This window comes from Hordeum vulgare, chromosome 7H, assembly GCF_904849725.1.
Source record: "Hordeum vulgare subsp. vulgare chromosome 7H, MorexV3_pseudomolecules_assembly, whole genome shotgun sequence".
NCBI classification, from domain to species: Eukaryota; Viridiplantae; Streptophyta; class Magnoliopsida; order Poales; family Poaceae; genus Hordeum; species Hordeum vulgare.
This window is the reverse complement of record NC_058524.1, coordinates 444,856,638-444,874,501: the sequence shown is the minus strand read 5'-3', so window position 1 is coordinate 444,874,501 and position 17,864 is coordinate 444,856,638.

Below are 17,864 nucleotides of genomic sequence, written 5' to 3'. Positions count from 1 at the left end.
TATTAATCAAAATCACATTTGTGAAAGCATGTATGCCTTGTGTCATAGTGTTTCTTTGGATGGATCATTTGTGTTAGGCCTTTCTTTCTTTCTTTCAGAGTCTATATGTACTTCGGAATATTATAGTTTTTTATGCTATGATACAGTGACGAAGCCACCGTAGTTGTGTAGTTATGTGACTACACAGGAATTTGACAAATCAAATTAACTATAGGTATGCATACCATACTGCTGAACAAACTACATGAAGGAATTGACTACATGGGACCTTGTGATATCACATACTTTGTATCCTCGCACCGCCACTACTATCATATACTAACCATATGTCAAGTTTGGTTACAACCTCTATGTTTGTTGTATGCATTGTTTGGATGTTCACTTGCTTATGTTGATCTTATCCAGGCTTTTGTATTGTCCTGGCACTGGTCCCATCCAAGGTCTGGTGTTACTTAGGTTCTGATTCGTTGTCTCATGCAAGGGCTTGTGGTTTATTGTAATGTCAACTTCTTTCTCAAGAATTTTGTAATGACTACACAATCCTAGAAAGTTCTTAATTGCAATATTAGAAGTTTGAACTCCCCACATAATGGTTGCATATTCAGAACAAGATTGAAGAGAGTGGTTGCCTTGTAGTGTGTTTCCAGGGAACTAAAAAAGAGCATATCAGCATACCCTTCATTAGGAATTTTTGTCCTCCAAAATTTGATGCATTTGCTTTTTTACCATTTATTGGTAGATCGAGTGGAATTTCCACTATTTGGTGTTTTTCCCACTTCAAGTGAACCATTTTTAGAATGAATTTGCAATATATAGTGCTTCAGCAAACAAATGTGGGGACTTCGAGACCCTCACAAACATCTACGCCCCATGTCACAAAGATTAAAAAATTAGAATTCTTTAGTTGGTTGGATGGTATTCATATCCCTCATGACAATTTTTTAGTTCGAGACTCTCACAAAAATAGACTCTCACAATTCATATCCCTGATGATGCAAATTGACTGGTGATAGAAGCAAACCTTGGGGGAATTTCACTCACATATTGCATTTCAATGTGGTAATTAACCAGCTTGGTCTCATTGATATCCCACTTAAAGGCAAGACATTTCACCTCGAGCAATATGCAATCTAGCCCTTTTCATAGAGATTGTACTAGTTCTTCACTTCAGCATCCTGGACATTACCTTACGCAGATACTTTAGTTTTTCCTTTAGATGTGATAATTTCTCACCATGTGCCTTATGTTGTTCACATTCAAACCTCTATGCCCGAGAGAAACATTTTAAGGTTTGAAAAACGATGGATGGATCATTATCGATTTCTATCTTTAGTGAAATCTGTTTGGACTAAGAGCATTCAATATGTAGATGCTACTAAGATGGTTAATGCGAAAAAGATGGATATTCTCAAGAAAAGCTTAAAAACTTGGGACCAAATCTTGTCTAATTCTTAAGTAGCCTATTACTAATGTCAATGCTCTGATTAGCTTGGTTGATTCTACTAAAAAATGGAGAGATCTCACAAGTTGTAAATAAGCTCTTAGGAAAGATCTTGAGGCCCACCCGACTTTGTTGCTTTAGCGGGAGAAGACTATTGGTAGGCAGTTAAATGGGTGCATTTAAGAAGTGAGAATTCCATATTTTCTTCACTCTGTGGCTACAGTACACAATAGGAATAATAACATTGCCACTCTAGTCTGTCCTAATGGGTATGTTGTTTCTAATCATGATGCTAATAAGGCGGCCCTATTACATGACGCTTTTAAAGAAAGATTGGGTTAGTCTAGCAATTTTGATATTCCTCCTAAACTTCTCAATCTCTTGGAGCCTCATGCTCGCTTGGATATTTTAGGCGAACAATTCACCCAAAAAGAGATTGATTTTATCATCAAGGAACTACCTTCTAATAAATCGCCTAGAAATGATGGTTTTAGACAAACTTCATCCAAAAAATGGACTGTTTGAAGAAAAGATTTATATGATCTTTTTGACCGGTTTTATAAGGGGGGCTTGAGCCTTCAAAGTATCAACGACTCTTTAATTTCTATAATCTCCAAAAGACATGTGATTCTTGAGTCAATGATTGTAGGCCCTTTTCTCTTTTGATTTTAGGCCCTTTTATCTTTTGATTTTCACTATCAATCTCCTTACTAAGCTGATAGCTAACATATGGGAATCCATCGTCGTGGAATTGATGCAAGTTAACCAATATGGTTTTATCAAACCAAGGTATATCCAATGTTGTATTGCTTGGGCATATGAGTATATGTTCAAATCCATAAGAGCAAACATCATACTATTGTTTCAAAGCTAGATTTTGAGAGGGCTTTTGATAAACTGGAGCATGAACTGCTTATGGCCATACTTAGGCAGTAATGGTTTGGGAATAAATGGTGTTACTGTAGTAATCAAATTTTGTCCTCAACTATCTCTATTGTCCTTCTAAGTTGTGCCGAGGATCTCAATTTAAATGTAGAGGGAGAGTAAAACAGGGTGATCCTCTCTCCCCACTTCTATTTGTGTTGGCGTTTAATTTCTTGAACAATTCGAAATGATGACATGGAGACACGAGTCATTCAACCACCTGCCAAATTTTTTTCATGTCCAGACCTTCCCGCTCTTCAATATGCAAATAATACTCTGATAGGTTTACAAGCTCTCCCTCTCCAACTCACACAACTCAAAGGCCTAGTTGATCTTTTTTCCAAAGCTTTGGTTTGAAAGTAAATTATCAAAATTTTGTTTTGATAACTATAAATGTGCATCATGATGAAATTTCAAGGACTTCCTCACATTCTTGGCCATCATGTTGAGTTTTTTCCTTTCACATATCTTGGTGCCCCTCTCGGTTTTTCGAAGATGAGCTTATATCCTTTTGAGCATGGTGGCTTGTAGATTTTATAAAACTATTATGCTCTCATTCTTCACTTATTTTTGTTTTAGAGATGGACAAATAGTGACGGTAATTTGCATGGGTCATAAGACTAGATAAAAAATAATGAGTATCCAATGAGTGATGATAAAAACCATCATGTAGCACATATAGAGAAATTCTTGGTTAATGATATTGATGTGGTGATATGAAAAAGGTGTAAGTGCATTATTATTAATTCAGATAGGTGTCGATACTAAGAGATGTTAAACTTCTTGTTCATCTAAAAAGATTAAAAAGGCATGGTGATGATGTGTGAGCATTTCTATTCATTGTTGAAATCCTAGTGTTGTTTTGAGTCAGAGTCGCGCAATGGTTAATTCCTACCAACCCTCTCCCTCGAGACATGCGAGTAGTACTTTGATTTGTGATAAAACTAATAAAACTTTGCAATAAGTATACGAGTTCTTCATGACTAATGTGAGACCATGGACATACACACTCTCACCTCCTCATATTTGCTAGCCTCTTCACTACCGTGCATCGCTCGTTCCCACCTTGAGGATCTGTGCAACTTTCGTCGGTGCATCCAAACCCCGTTACATCACATGCTTTGTTTCACATAAACCTTTTTATATCCTCTTCAAAACATCCACCATACCTACCTATCATGGTATTTTCATAGCCATTCCGAGATATATTGCCATGCAAATGCCATCGTCACTTCACATGACTAGTTCGTTCATCATCATTTTGCTTTACATGATCATATAGAGCTGAAATAGTATTTGTGGCAAATCCACCGTCCATCATATCTTTGATACATGTCACGCTAGATCATTGCACATCCTGGTACACTGCCACGGGCATTCATATTGGAGTCATTTCGCTTCATAGTTCATCATATCGAGTTGTCAATGAGTTGTAAGTAAATAAAACTGTGATGATCATCATTATTAGGGCATTGTCCCACTGAGGAAATAAAATGGGGGGGGGGGATGAGCCCACCATAATTAAAAAATGAATGGGAGAAACAGAGAGAAGGGACTTAGCTACTATCCTTTACCACACTTGTGCCTCAAAGTGGCGCCTTGTTCTTCATGCAGAGAGTCTCATGTTACATCATTCATATTCTAGTGGGAATCACTTTTTCATAAAATTGGCTTGTATATTCCGATGACGGGCATCCTCAAATGCCCGAGGTCTTCATGAGCAAGCAAGTTGGATGCACACCCCACTTTGCTTCAGTGGAGCTTTCATACACTTATAGCTCTTGTCCATCGTTTGCATGTCAATCCCTACTCCTCGCATCGATATCTACCGATGGGCATCTCCATAGCTCGTTGGTACGCCTAGTTGATGTGAGACTATCTTCTCCAGTTTTACCCCTTTGAAACCTACCACCATATTCTATTCCACCTTTATGCTATGTTCAATGGTTCATGCTCATGTATTGCGTGAAGAATAAAAAGTTGATGCATATTAAAAAATTACGATCCAATTGACTGACTTGAACACCGTGGTGCTTGACATTTCTATTAATGTGGTGTAGATGGAGCTATGTCTTGCTAATATAATAAATATGGACCGGGGGGGTAAAACAATCTTTGAGGATCGAATACTTTGAAAGATTAATGATTTGATGCTTATACCTATAAGTATTGCTATGTTAATGTTTGTTAATTCATTGTTTCTCAATGAGCATACATGCATAAAGTTACATCATCGATAGCATGTCACATCCAAAATTCTGTTTTTATCATTTACCTACTCGAGGACGAGCAATAATTAAGCTTGAGGATGCTTGATATGTCTCCAACGTATCTATAATTTTTTATTGTTCCATGCTAAATATTATCATTCTAGTATGATTTTGGGGTATTCATTACCATTTTATATTATTTTGGAGCACTAACCTATTGACCCAGTGCCGAGTGCTAGTTGATGTTTTCTGCGTGTTTTTCACTTTGCAGGTTTTCCATACCAAACGAGGGTCCAATTGCCATGAAACTTTGTGGTGATTTCTTTGGACCAAAAGAAGACCAACAAGCATCGGAAGAAGGCTGGAGGCCTCACGAGGGGCCCACAAGCTAACAGGGCGCATCCTCGGGGGCGCGCCCTGATAGCTTGTGCCTCCCTCGTGGCCCTCCCGACTCTGTTCTTTGGCTTATAAATTCTCATCTATCCGAAAAACACTACCGAAAGTTTCTGTTCCGGCGGGAGGCCATATGGAGCTCCACTTCGGCACCATGTCGGAGGGGGGATTGACTCCTCACTGATTGCATTGGTTTCCCTTCAAGCTTAAAGGGTGATGTAACACAACGACGAAAAGTATTTGCCTCAGTTATGAAACCAAGGTATCAATCCAGTAGGAAGATCCACAAGACTATGTAGGCGGCACATGCAACCAAATAGCAAATCCTCACAACCCAACGCGTGGAGGGGTTGTCAATCCCTCGTGGGTAAACTAAGGATAGATTGATAGATGCAAATAAGAGTGATAGCAAATAAAATTCACCAAGGTATTTTTTTATAATATAGATCTAAAAATAAAAGAGCACATAAAATAGAAACACGAATAGCAAAGTAGAGATTGCAAATGGATGATGTGAAGTAGGCCTCGGGGCGTAGGTTTCACTCGTGGCTTCTCTCGAGAGAATAGCAAACGGTGGGTAGACAAATTACTGTTGGGCAATTGATAGAAGAGCAAATAATTATGACGATATTCAAGACAATGATCATGTATATAGACATCATGTCCAAGACAAGTAGACCGACTTCTGCCCGCATCTACTTCTATTACTCCACACATCGACTGCTATCCAACATGCATCTAGTTTATTGAGTTCATGGAGAAACAGAGTAATGTCATAAGAATGATGACATGATGTAGACAAGATCTATTCATGTAGGAATAGACCCCCATTGTTTTATCCTTGATAACAACGATACATGCGTGTCATGTCTCTTTCCGTCACTGAGATTGAGCACCGCAAGATCGAACCCATCACAAATCACCTCTTCCCATTGCAAGATAAAAGATCAAGTTGGCCAGACAAAAACCAAATATCAGAGAAGAAATACGAGGCTATAACAATCAAGCATGAATATGATTTCATAGATCTAATCATAAAGTCACAATTCATCGGATCCCAACAAACACACTGCAAAAGAAAGAGTTACATCATATGGATCTCCAAGAGACCATTGTATTGAGAAAAAAAATGAGAGAGAAAGCCATCTAACTACTGCCTACGGGCCCGTAGGTCTGATATGAACTACTCACGCATCATCGGAGGAGCACAAATGAGGATGGTGACCCCCTCCGTGATCATGTTCCTCTCTGGAATGGGATCTAGATTGGATTCGTGGCTTCTCGAACTTGCGGTGGCTGAAACTATTTTTCATCGACTCCCCTAGGGTTTTCTGAATATTGGGGTATTTATAGAGCTCATAGGTGGTGGAGGAGATGCCCGACGCCCCCACTAGGCACCAGGCCGCGCTAGGGGCCCTCGGCGCGCCCTACTCTCCAGTGGGTCGCGTGGTATTCCTATGGTGGTCCTTCTTGGCTCCCAAGTTTCCTTGTGGTCCAAAAAAGTCTTCGTAAAGTTTTGTGGCATTTGGACTTCATGTGATATTGATTTTTTGCGAAGGAAAAAATAGCAAAAAAAACAGGTGGGACTGATGGGAACGTTGCATGGGAAACAAAAAATTTCCTACGCACACGAAGACCTATCATGGTGATGTTCATCTACCAGAGGGAGATTAGATCTACATACCCTTGTAGATCGCTCAGTGGTAAGAATTAAGAAACTTGGTTGATGTAGTGGTACAGCTTTGTGATTCAAATCACCGTCGTCCCACGATCCGTTCCGATCTAGCACCGAACGGATGGCACCTCCGCGTTCAGCACACGTGCAGCTCGATGACGATCTCGGACTTCTTGATCCAGCAAGAGAGACGGAGAAGTAGATGTGTTCTTCGGCAGCGTGACGATGCGCCGGTGTTGGTGATGATCTATTCCTGCAGGGCTCTGTCCGAGCTCCACAGAAATCTAATCTATAGGAAGAACTACGAGGTGTAGGTTTGAGTTGCACGTGGCAAAGTTGTGTCTCAAAAAACCCTAAACCTCTAGTATATATAGGAGGAGCCAAGGGGTGGGGCAAAGCCCTAGGGCGCCGGCCAAAGGTGGCCCTCCTTGGGTCGGCCGAAGTGGGAGGGAGGAGTCCTTCTCCAATCCCACTTGGATTAGGACTCCTTCCTTATTTTCCCACCTATTTTGGTTTTTCCACTTTTTCTTCATGGGCTTTCCTTGGATGACTTTGTCAGCCCATCATACCTTGTTGTACATCCAATAAACCCATGTGGACCACTTGAGGCGTGGTGGGCCCACCCAGTGGGCCCCGGGAACCCATTCGTCACTCCCGGTACACTGCCGACAATGCCCGAAAACTTTCTGGAATCCAAACACCAATTTCCTATATATCAATCTTCGTTTCTGGACCATTTCGGAAACCCTGGTGACATCCGTGATTTCATCCGGGACTCCAGACAACCTTCGGTCACCAACACATATGACTGAACTATAGTAAAACATCATCGAACCTTAAGTGTGCAGACCCTGCGGGTTCGAGAACTATGTAGACATGACCTGAGAGACTCCTCGGTCAATATCCAACAGCGGTACATGGATGCCCATATTGGATCCTACATATTCTACGAAGATCTTATTAGTTGAACCTATGTGCCAAGGATTCATATAATCCCGTATAACATTCCCTTTGTCCTTCGGTATGTTACTTGCCCGAGATTTGATCGTCAGTATCCCTATACCTATTTTAATCTCGTTACCGGCAAGTCTCGTTACTCGTTCTGTAATACAAGATCCCGTGACTTACACTTAGTCACATTGTTTTCAAGGCTTGTGTGTGATCTTGTATTACCGAGGCAAACGAAAAAGGCAAAGATTTTTTTTGTAAATTTCTATTTTTCAGAAGTGGGCGAGAGGAAAACGAGAGGCAACTGGCAAACAAAGTAAATGCAAGAGATGAGTTTGCGACACTTACTTGGATGAGTTCTTGAGTTGATCCTCCCCGGCAAAGGCGCCAGAAATCCTTCTCCTACTTCTCAAACAACAGTGCCAGAATTTTACACGTTGACGGAGACTTCCTTGCGTTGGCTTTTCCCTTGAAGAGGAAAGGGTGATGCAACACAGGAGCAGTAAGTATTTCCCTCAGTTGAGAACCAAGGTATCAATCCAGTAGGAGAATCTCGTCAAGTCCAGAGTACCTGCACAAACACAAAGAGCTTGCACCCAACGCTATAAAGGGGTTGTCAATCCCTTCAAGATTGATTGCAAAGTGAGATCTGAAGGCGGAAAGTGAAACGAAGAAAAAGTGTAAGGCTGAAAATATGGTGTGGAGTAGACCCGGGGGCCATAGTGTTCACTAGAGGCTTCTCTCAAAATAGCAAATATCATGGTGGGTAAAAAAATTACTGTCGAGAAATTGATAGAACCGCGCAAAGTCATGACGATATCTAAGGCAATGATCATACATATAGGCATCACGTCCGAGACAAGTAGACCGATACTTTCTCCATCTACTACTATTACTCCACACATCGACCGCTATCCAGCATGCATCTAGTGTATTGAGTTCATGACGAACAGAGTAACACCTTAAGCAAGATGACATGATGTAGAGGGATAAACTCAAACTAATGATGAAAACCCCTTCTTTTTACCCTTGATGGCAACAACACGATGCGTGCCTCCCTACCCCTTCTGTCACTGGGTGAGGTCACCGCACGGTATGAACCCAAAACCAAGCACTTCTCCCATTGCAAGAATCATAGATCTAGTTGGCCAAGCAAAACCCACAACTCGAAGAGAATTACAAGGATATGAAATCATGCATAAGAGAGATCAGAAGAAACTCAAATAAGATTCATAGATAATCTGATCATAAATCCACAATTCATCTGATCTCGACAAACACACCGCAAAAGAAGATTACATCGGATAGATCTTCATGAAGATCATGGAGAACTTTGTATTGAAGATCCAAGAGAGAGAAGAAACCATCTAGCTACTAGCTATGGACCCGTAGGTCTATGGTGAACTACTCACGCATCATCAGAGAGGTCATGGTGTTGATGACGAAGCCCTCCGTATCCGAATCCCCCCTCCGGCAGGGCACCAGAACGTGCCCTAGATGGGATCTTGCGGAGACAGAAGCTTGTGGTGGCGGAAAAGTACTTTCGATGATCTCCTGATTTTTTCCGGGATTTTAGGGAATTTATAGGTGAAATACCTAGGGCAGAGGAGGTCGAGGGAGCCCACAAGACTGGGAGGCGCGGGCCCCCTGGCCACGGCTAGGGGGCTTGTGGGGTCCCTGGTGGCCCCCTTCCCTGATTCTCAGGCTTCCCGATCTTTTTCTCTTTCGAAAAAAATCTTTTTGGCAGTTTCGTTCCGTTTGGACTCTGTTTAAAATACTCCTTTGAAAGGGGTCAAAAACATGGAAAAAACAGGCACTGGCACTTGGCACTGAGTTAATAGGTTAGTCTCAAAAAAGATATAAAAGGCATACAAAACATCCAAAGTTTGACAAGATAATAGAATGAAACCATCAGAAATTATAGATATGTTGGAGACGTATCAAGCATCCACAAGCTTAACTCCTACTCGTCCTCGAGTAGGGAAGTGATAAAGAATGAATTTTTGATGTGGAATGCTACCTAACATAGTTGTCCTTTGCAACTTCTTTCATATGACATGAATGTTCAGATCCGTAAGATTCAAAAAAATAGTTTGCTATTGACATGAAAACAATAATACTTCAAGCAAACTAGCAAGGTAATCATGAACTTTCAAAATAACAAGGCCAAAGAAAGTTGTCCCTACAAAATCATATAGTCTCGCTATGCTCCATCATCCTCACACAACTAATATAAATCATGCACAACCCCGGTATTGGCCAAGTAATTGTTTTCGCACTCTTACTTTCTCAAACTTTTTATAACTATCACGCAATACACGAGCGTGAGCCATGGATATAACACTATATGTGGAATAGAGTGTGGTGGTGGTTGTGAGACAAAAAAGGAGGAGATGGTCACATTGACTCGGCATATCAAAAGGCTATGGAGACGCCCATTAATAGATATCAATGTGAATGAGTAGCGATTGCCATACAAAGGATGCACTAGAGCTATAAGTATGTGAAAGCTCAAAAGGAGAACTAGTGGGTGTGCATCCAACTTGCTTGCTCACGAAGACCTAGGGTAATTTTGAGGAAGCCCATCCTTGGAATATACAAGCCAAGTTATATAATGAAGATTCCCACTAGCATATGGTGGTGACGAAACGAGAGGCTCTCAAACATGAAGAACATGGTGCTATTATGAAGCACAAGTGTGGAAAAAGATAGTAACATTGTCCCTTCTCTCTTTTTCTCTTTTTTTGGGCTCTTGGGCCTCTCTTTTTTTTCTTTTTTTATTTGGGCTCTTTGGCCTCTTTTTTTTATTTCCTCACATGGGACAATGCTCTAACAATGACGATCATCACACTTTTATTTACTCGCAGCTCAAAGCTTAGAAGTGACTTTATAGGAAATGCCTTCGGCAGTGTACCGGGATGTGCAACGATCTAGCTTGGCGTATGACGTTGAAACATCTCGCTAGCTATCTTACGATCATGCAATGGCAATATGAGAGTGACAACACAAGTCATGAGACGGAACGGTGGGAGTTGCATGATAATATATTTCGGAATGGGTATGAAAATGTCATAGTAGGTAGGTATGGTGGCTATTTTGAGGAAGGCATTTGGTGGGTTTGTGCACCGGCGAGAATTGCGCGGCACTAGAGAGGCTAGCAATGGTGGAAGGTGAAAGTGAACCTATACCATGGACTCACATTAGTCATGAAGAACTCACATACTTGTTGCGAAAGTTTTTATTAGTAATCGAAACAAAGTGCTAAACGCATACTCCTAGGGGAAGGGTTGGTAGGTGTTAACCATCGCGTGATCCCGACCTCAACACAAAGGATGACAATCAATAGTTCAATTATGCCCCGACTTCCTAACATAGCGGTTCACCATACGTGCATGCTACGAGAATCACTAACTTCAACACAAGTATTTCTAGATTCACAACACCCTACTAACATAACTCTTAGTATTACCAAATCCACGTCTCGAAACTAATTGAGAGGAATCAAGACTTCTCTTTCTACTCAATGCACATGAAGATGGAGGTTTTTGTATCCTCTTTGGATACCTATCACCTTTGGGACTACTTTCATAGCATAAGTCAACTACCAAGTCACGCACCACCGTGCTCTAAAAGATCTAAGTGAAGCACACAGAGCAAAATTATCGAGCTCAAAAGATATAAGTGAAGCATAATGAGCATTCTAGCAAAATCGCGATGAGTGCATGTCTCTCTCAAAAGGTGTGCAGCAAGGATGATTGTGACACAACAAAAAGAAAAGACTCCTACGATACAAGACGCTCCAAGAAAAACACATATCATGTGGTGAATAAAAATATAGCTCCAAGTAATGTTACCGATGGATTGAAGACGAAAGAGGGGATGCCTTCCCGGGGCATCCCCAAGCTTAGGCTTTTTGGTATCCTTGAATTTGGCTTGGTATGCCTTGGGAATCCCCAAGCTTGAGCTCTTTCCATTCCTTATCTCTTTGTCCATGAGAACATCACCTAAAACTTGAAAACTTCACAACACAAAACTTAAACAGAAACTCGTGATAACATTAGCACAAGAAAACAAACCACCACCACTTTAGGTACTGTAGAAATCTTGATTTCTATTTATATTGGTGTTGGGATACTGTATTCTCACTTTTCCATGGCTAGTACCCCCCGATACTAACCATAGTTTCATCAAAACAAGCAACCAACTCAACAAAAACAGAATCTGTCAAAAACATACCAGTCTGTAGCAATCTGTATACTTCGTATACTTCTGGTACCTCAAAAATTCTTAAAAATTATGACGACATGGGCAAAAGGAATATCAACCAGCAGCAAAAAGAATCAACTCAAAAGATCTTTCTGAATAAAAATTAAAAATCATCTCGTGAGCGAAAAGTTTCTGTCTTTTCCAGCAGGATCAAACAACCATTATCAAGACTAATCATAAAGGTTTTGCTTGGCTCAAACACAAAAAGAAACACAAAATACACTATCACAACAGAACTATGATAGTGTGGACGCAAAAAAACAGAAAGGAAAAAAGATAAATTCATTGGGTTGCCTCCCAACAAGCGCTATTGTTTAACGCCCTTAGCTAGGCATAAGGCGATGGAATCACATATCGTCGTCTTTGGTGCTCAAACCATAAGTGGCCCTCATCATGGAATCATAAGGCAATCTTATTTTCTTTCTAGGAAAGTGCTCCATGCCCTTCTTGAAAGGAAATTGAAATCTAATATTCCCTTCCTTCATATCGATGATGGCACCGATAGTCCTTAAGAAAGGTCTACCAAGAATAATAGGGCATGTAGGATTGCAATCAATGTCAAGCACAATGAAATCCACGGGTACATAGTTCCTATTTGCAAAAATAAGAACATCATTGATCCTTCCCATGGGTTTTGTTGGTAGTAGAATCCGCAAGATGCAAATTAAGAGAACACTCTTCAATCTCATTAAAACCCAGAACATCACATAAAGACTTTGGAATCACGGAAACACTAGCACCCAAATCACACAAAGGATTGCATTCATAGTTTTTTATTTTGATTTTGATAGTAGGTTCCCACTCATCATGAAGCTTTCTAGGGATAGAGACTTCCAATTAAAGTTTCTCTTCAAGAGATTTTATCATGGCTTCGATGATATGATCGGTAAAGGCCTTGTTTTGCCTATAAGCGTGCAGAGAGTTTTGCATGGATTGCATCAAGGAAATGCATTCAATCAAGGAGCAACTATCGTAATTGAATTCCTTGAAATCCAAGGTAGTAATTTCATTACTACTCAAAGTTTTAATATCTTCTACTCCACTTTCAATGCTTTTAGCATCAAGATAGATGGACTCCGAATCATTGGGGCGTTTTTCAACCAAGGTGGATTCATATCCAGCCCCTTCATCATAGGGTTTGACACAAGAAAACAAAGATTCAATGGGAGTCACACCAAGCACTTTAAGATCTTCGTGATTCTTATCACGAGAACACGCCTTTTTAAGCCATTCATGTCTAGCACGAATTTGGGCGGTTCTTTATTTGCTCTTAATCATCGAAACACGCATAGCTTTCAAAGTTTCAGGTTTAGCAGCCATTTATTGACTAAGGTAGCCTGCTTATCAGAGATCTGGCCTACCAACTTTTCAAGACGAGCAAACTGAGAATTTAGTGCAAGGAATTCTTTGGCCATATCATCAACTTCTCTACTCATAAAAGCCAAAAAAGAATTTTGCTCCTTAAGTTCTCTACGAAAGTAACTGTTGTATTCAAACTGTGTAGACATGAAGCCTTTAACACTAGTTTCAATCTCTTCCAACCTTGCATAGTGAGCATCAAAATCCCTTGGTTGGGCCATGTGGGTTTTAGCGGGCAGACGAGCGGACAGAAAGCAAGCGAGAGAAAAGGGCGAACGAAAAGGCGAATGAAAAAGGTAAACGAAAAAGGCAAAGATTTTTTTTTGTAAATTTTTGTTTTTCAGAAGTGGGGGAGAGGAAAATGAGAGGCAACTGGCAAACAAAGTAAATGCAAGAGATGAGTTTGCGACACTTACTTGGATGAGTTCTTGACTTGATCCTCCCCGGCAACGGCGCCAGAAATCCTTCTGCTACTTCTCAAACAACAGTGCCAGAATTTGACACGTTGACGGAGACTTGCTTGCGTTGGCTTTTCCCTTGAAGAGGAAATGGTGATGCAGCACAGGAGCAGTAAGTATTTACCTCAGTTGAGAACCAAGGTATTAATCCAGTAGGAGAATCTCGTCAAGTCCAGAGTACCTGCACAAACACAAAGAGCTTGCACCCAACGCTATAAAGGGGTTGTCAATCCCTTCAAGATTGATTGCAAAGTGAGATCTGAAGGCGGAAAGTGAAATGAAGAAAAAGTGTAAGGCTGGAAATATGGTGTGGAGTTGACCCGGGGGCCATAGTGTTAACTAGAGGCTTCTCTCAAAATAGCAAATATCACGGTGGGTAAACAAATTACTGTCAAGCAATTGATAGAACCGCGCAAAGTCATGACGATATCTAAGGCAATGATCATACATATAGGCATCACGTCCGAGACAAGTAGACCGATACTTTCTGCATCTACTACTATTACTCCACACATTGACAGCTATCCAGCATGCATCTAGTGTATTGAGTTCATGACGAACAGAGTAACGCCTTAAGCAAGATGACATGATGTAGTGGGATAAACTCAAACCAATGATGAAAACCCCATCTTTTTACCCTTGATGGCAACAACACGATGCATGCCTTGCTACCCCTTCTGTCACTGGGTGAGGTCACCGCACGGTATGAACTCAAAACTAAGCACTTCTCCCATTGCAAGAATCATAGATCTAGTTGGCCAAACAAAACCCACAACTCGAAGAGAATTACAAGGATATGAAATCATGCATAAGAGAGATCAGAAGAAACTCAAATAATATTCATAGATAAACTGATCATCAATCCACAATTCATCAGATCTCGACAAACACACCGCAAAATAAGATTACATCAGATAAATCTCCATGAAGATCAGGGAGAACTTTGTATTGAAGATCCAAGAGAGAGAAGAAGCCATCTATCTACTAGCTATGGACCCATAGGTCTATGGTGAACTACTCACGCATCATCAGAGAGGTCATGGTGTTGATGAAGAAGCCCTCCGTATCCGAAACCCCCCTTCGGCAGGGCACCAGAACGTGCCCCACATGGGATCTTGCGGAGACAGAAGCTTGCGGCGGCGGAAAAGTACTTTCGATGATCTCCTGATTTTTTCTGGGATTTTAGGGAATTTATAGGTGAAAGACCTAGGGCAGAGGAGGCCAAGGGAGTCCACAAGCCTGGGAGGCGCGGGCCCCCCTGGCAGCGGCTAGGGGGCTTGTGGGGTCCCTGGTGGCCCCGTGCCGTGATTCTGAGGCTTCCCGATCTTTTTCTGTTTTGAAAAATATCTTTTTGGCTGTTTCGTTCCGTTTGTACTCCGTTTAAAATCCTCCTCTGAAAGTGGTCAAAAACGTGGGAAAAACAGGAACTGGCACTTGGCACTGAGTTAATAGGTTAGTCTCCAAAAAGATATAAAAGGCATACAAAACATCCAAAGTTTGACAAGATAAGAGCATGAAACCATCAAAAATTATAGATACATTGGAGACGTATCAGTATTCCTCCATGTTAGTGAGTTACATGATCTCATGGTCATAGGAATGAATACTTGACATGCAGAACAATAGCAACAAAATGACATGATCATATGCTACGTTTATAGTTTGGGTCTAGTCCATCACATGATTCTCCTAATGATGTGATCCCGTTATCAAGTGACAACACTTGTCTATGGTCAGGAAACCTTGACCATCCTTGATCAACGAGCTAGTCAACTAGAGGCTTACTAGGGACAGTGTTTTGTCTATGCATCCACACATGTATTTGAGTTTCCAATCAATACAATTATAGCATGGATAATAAACGATTATCACGAACAAAGAAATATAATAGTAACTAATTTATTATTGCCTCTAGGGCATATTTCCAACAGGGACTAGGCACTATGTCAATAGGTTAGTCCCAAAAAATGATGTAAAGTTGCTATAAAATGATCATAAAACATCCAAGAATGATAATATAACAGCATGGAACAATCAAAAATCGTAGATACATTTGAGACGTATCAGCATCCCCAAGCTTAACTTCTACTCGTCCTCGAGTAGGTAAATGATAAAAACATATTTTTTGATGTGGAATGCTACCTCACATGTTCATCATATTCTTTTTCTTTTTAGTATGGACATATGGACTTGTAGATGATTCAAAACAATAGTCTATAGTTTGGCATGAAAATTTTAATACTCGAGCATATGAACAAGCAACCAAGTCTTTCAAAATATCAATGCTAAAGTACACTATCCTTAGCCCATCATGCTCCATCATTGATCCAGTCATGCAACACACCTAAATATTAACTACATCCAATGCTCAAGTATGATAATGGTGTTCCTCAGTTGGTGCTTTATAAGAGAAGATGAAGACTCACATTCAAAAAAATAAAAATTGCATAAAGTAAATAGATAGGCCCCTCATAGAGGGAAGCAGGGATTTGTAGAGGTGCCAGAGCTCAAAGTGAAAAGTTTAGAGATAAATTATTTTTGGCTGGTATGCTTTTCCTGTCAACGAAAACGACTAAGAGTTTCCAATATCCTCAATGCTAAACAAATTATAGGCGGTTCCCAAACTAAAAATAAAGTTTATTCATTTTTCCACCATTCTTTCACATTCCATGGCTAGACGTATCCACGGGTACCGTCCATACCAACACTTTCCAAGGAATTTATTATTTGACAACATAAACTATATTTTTTTGCATTTTGGGACTGGGCATCCCTATTACCGTCATACTTTCATGTAATGACAAGTGAATAAACACTCATCTTGAGAATAACCTATTTAACATGGAAGATACCAACCACCCCTCGCTGCTTCATGAGCGGTACGGGCACACAAAACAGAAATTTGTTTTGAACATTAGAGTTGGCACTTGCAAATTTACTTGGAACGACGTTGAAATACCGCATATAGGTAGGTAAGGTGGACTCATTTGGCACAACTTTGGGTTTAGGATTTGGATGCACAAGCAGTATTCCAGCTTAGTACAAGTGAAGGCTAGCAAATAGATTGAGAAGAGCCCAACCAAGGAACGAAAATCATCATAAGTGAACGGTAAACATAACTAACACCGAATAATGTAACACAAGTAGGATGTAACTTCATAACATAATTATTGACTTCATGTACATGCATGGGGAATCACAAACCTTAACACCTATATTCTTATTAAAGCATAATTACTCATCAACATAACTCGCATATCACTATCTTCATATAGCAAAGCTATTGCAAAGAATCAAGTTTAATATCCAATGATCTTCATGAAAGCTTTTATTATATCTTTCCTGTACATTCATCACTTTGGGACTAATTTCATTTAAAGCAAATTGCCTTTGCAAATAACAAGCTCTCAAACAAATATAAGTGAAGGACGAGAGCACAAGTTTCTTTAAAAAATTCAACTCTCAAATAATATAAGTGAAGCAAGACAGGATTTCTTCAAAATTTCTACTACCCTAAAAATAATCTAAGTGAAGCATGAGAGCAAATTTCTTCAAAATAACAACACCACCGTGCTCAAAAATATATAAGTGAAGCACTTGAGCAATTCCATAGCTCAAAAAAATGAAGTGAAGCATAAAGAGCGATTCTAACAAATCATAGCATAATTTGGTTCTCTCAAATGGGTGTGTCCAGAAAGGTTTATTATGACAAACTAACCAGAAAAGAAAGCAAAGACACAAATGATACAAGACGCTCCAAGCAAAACTCATGATATGTGATGAATAAAAATATAGCTCCAAGTAAAATTACCGATGTTTGTTAGAAGAAAGAGGGGATGCCTTCCGGGTCATCCCCGAGATTAGTTGCTTGGTACTCCTTAGATATTACCTTGGGGTGCCATGTGGCATCCTCAAGCACATAACGCAAAGAAAACATAATCTGTCAAAAACAAAACAGTCTGTAAAGACTCGAATATTACGCATACTTTTATAACTCCAAAAACACTGAACAATTAGGAAACCATAGGGAATTTATATATCAATCTTGTGTAAAAAATTCAGAAACTTTTGACGTTTCAGTGATTTTTAGGATTTTTTCAACTAGACGCAAAAGTTTCTGTTTTTCAACAAGATTAAAAAAAACTAACACCCCACATGATGCCAAAGGATTTACTTGGCACAAACACTAA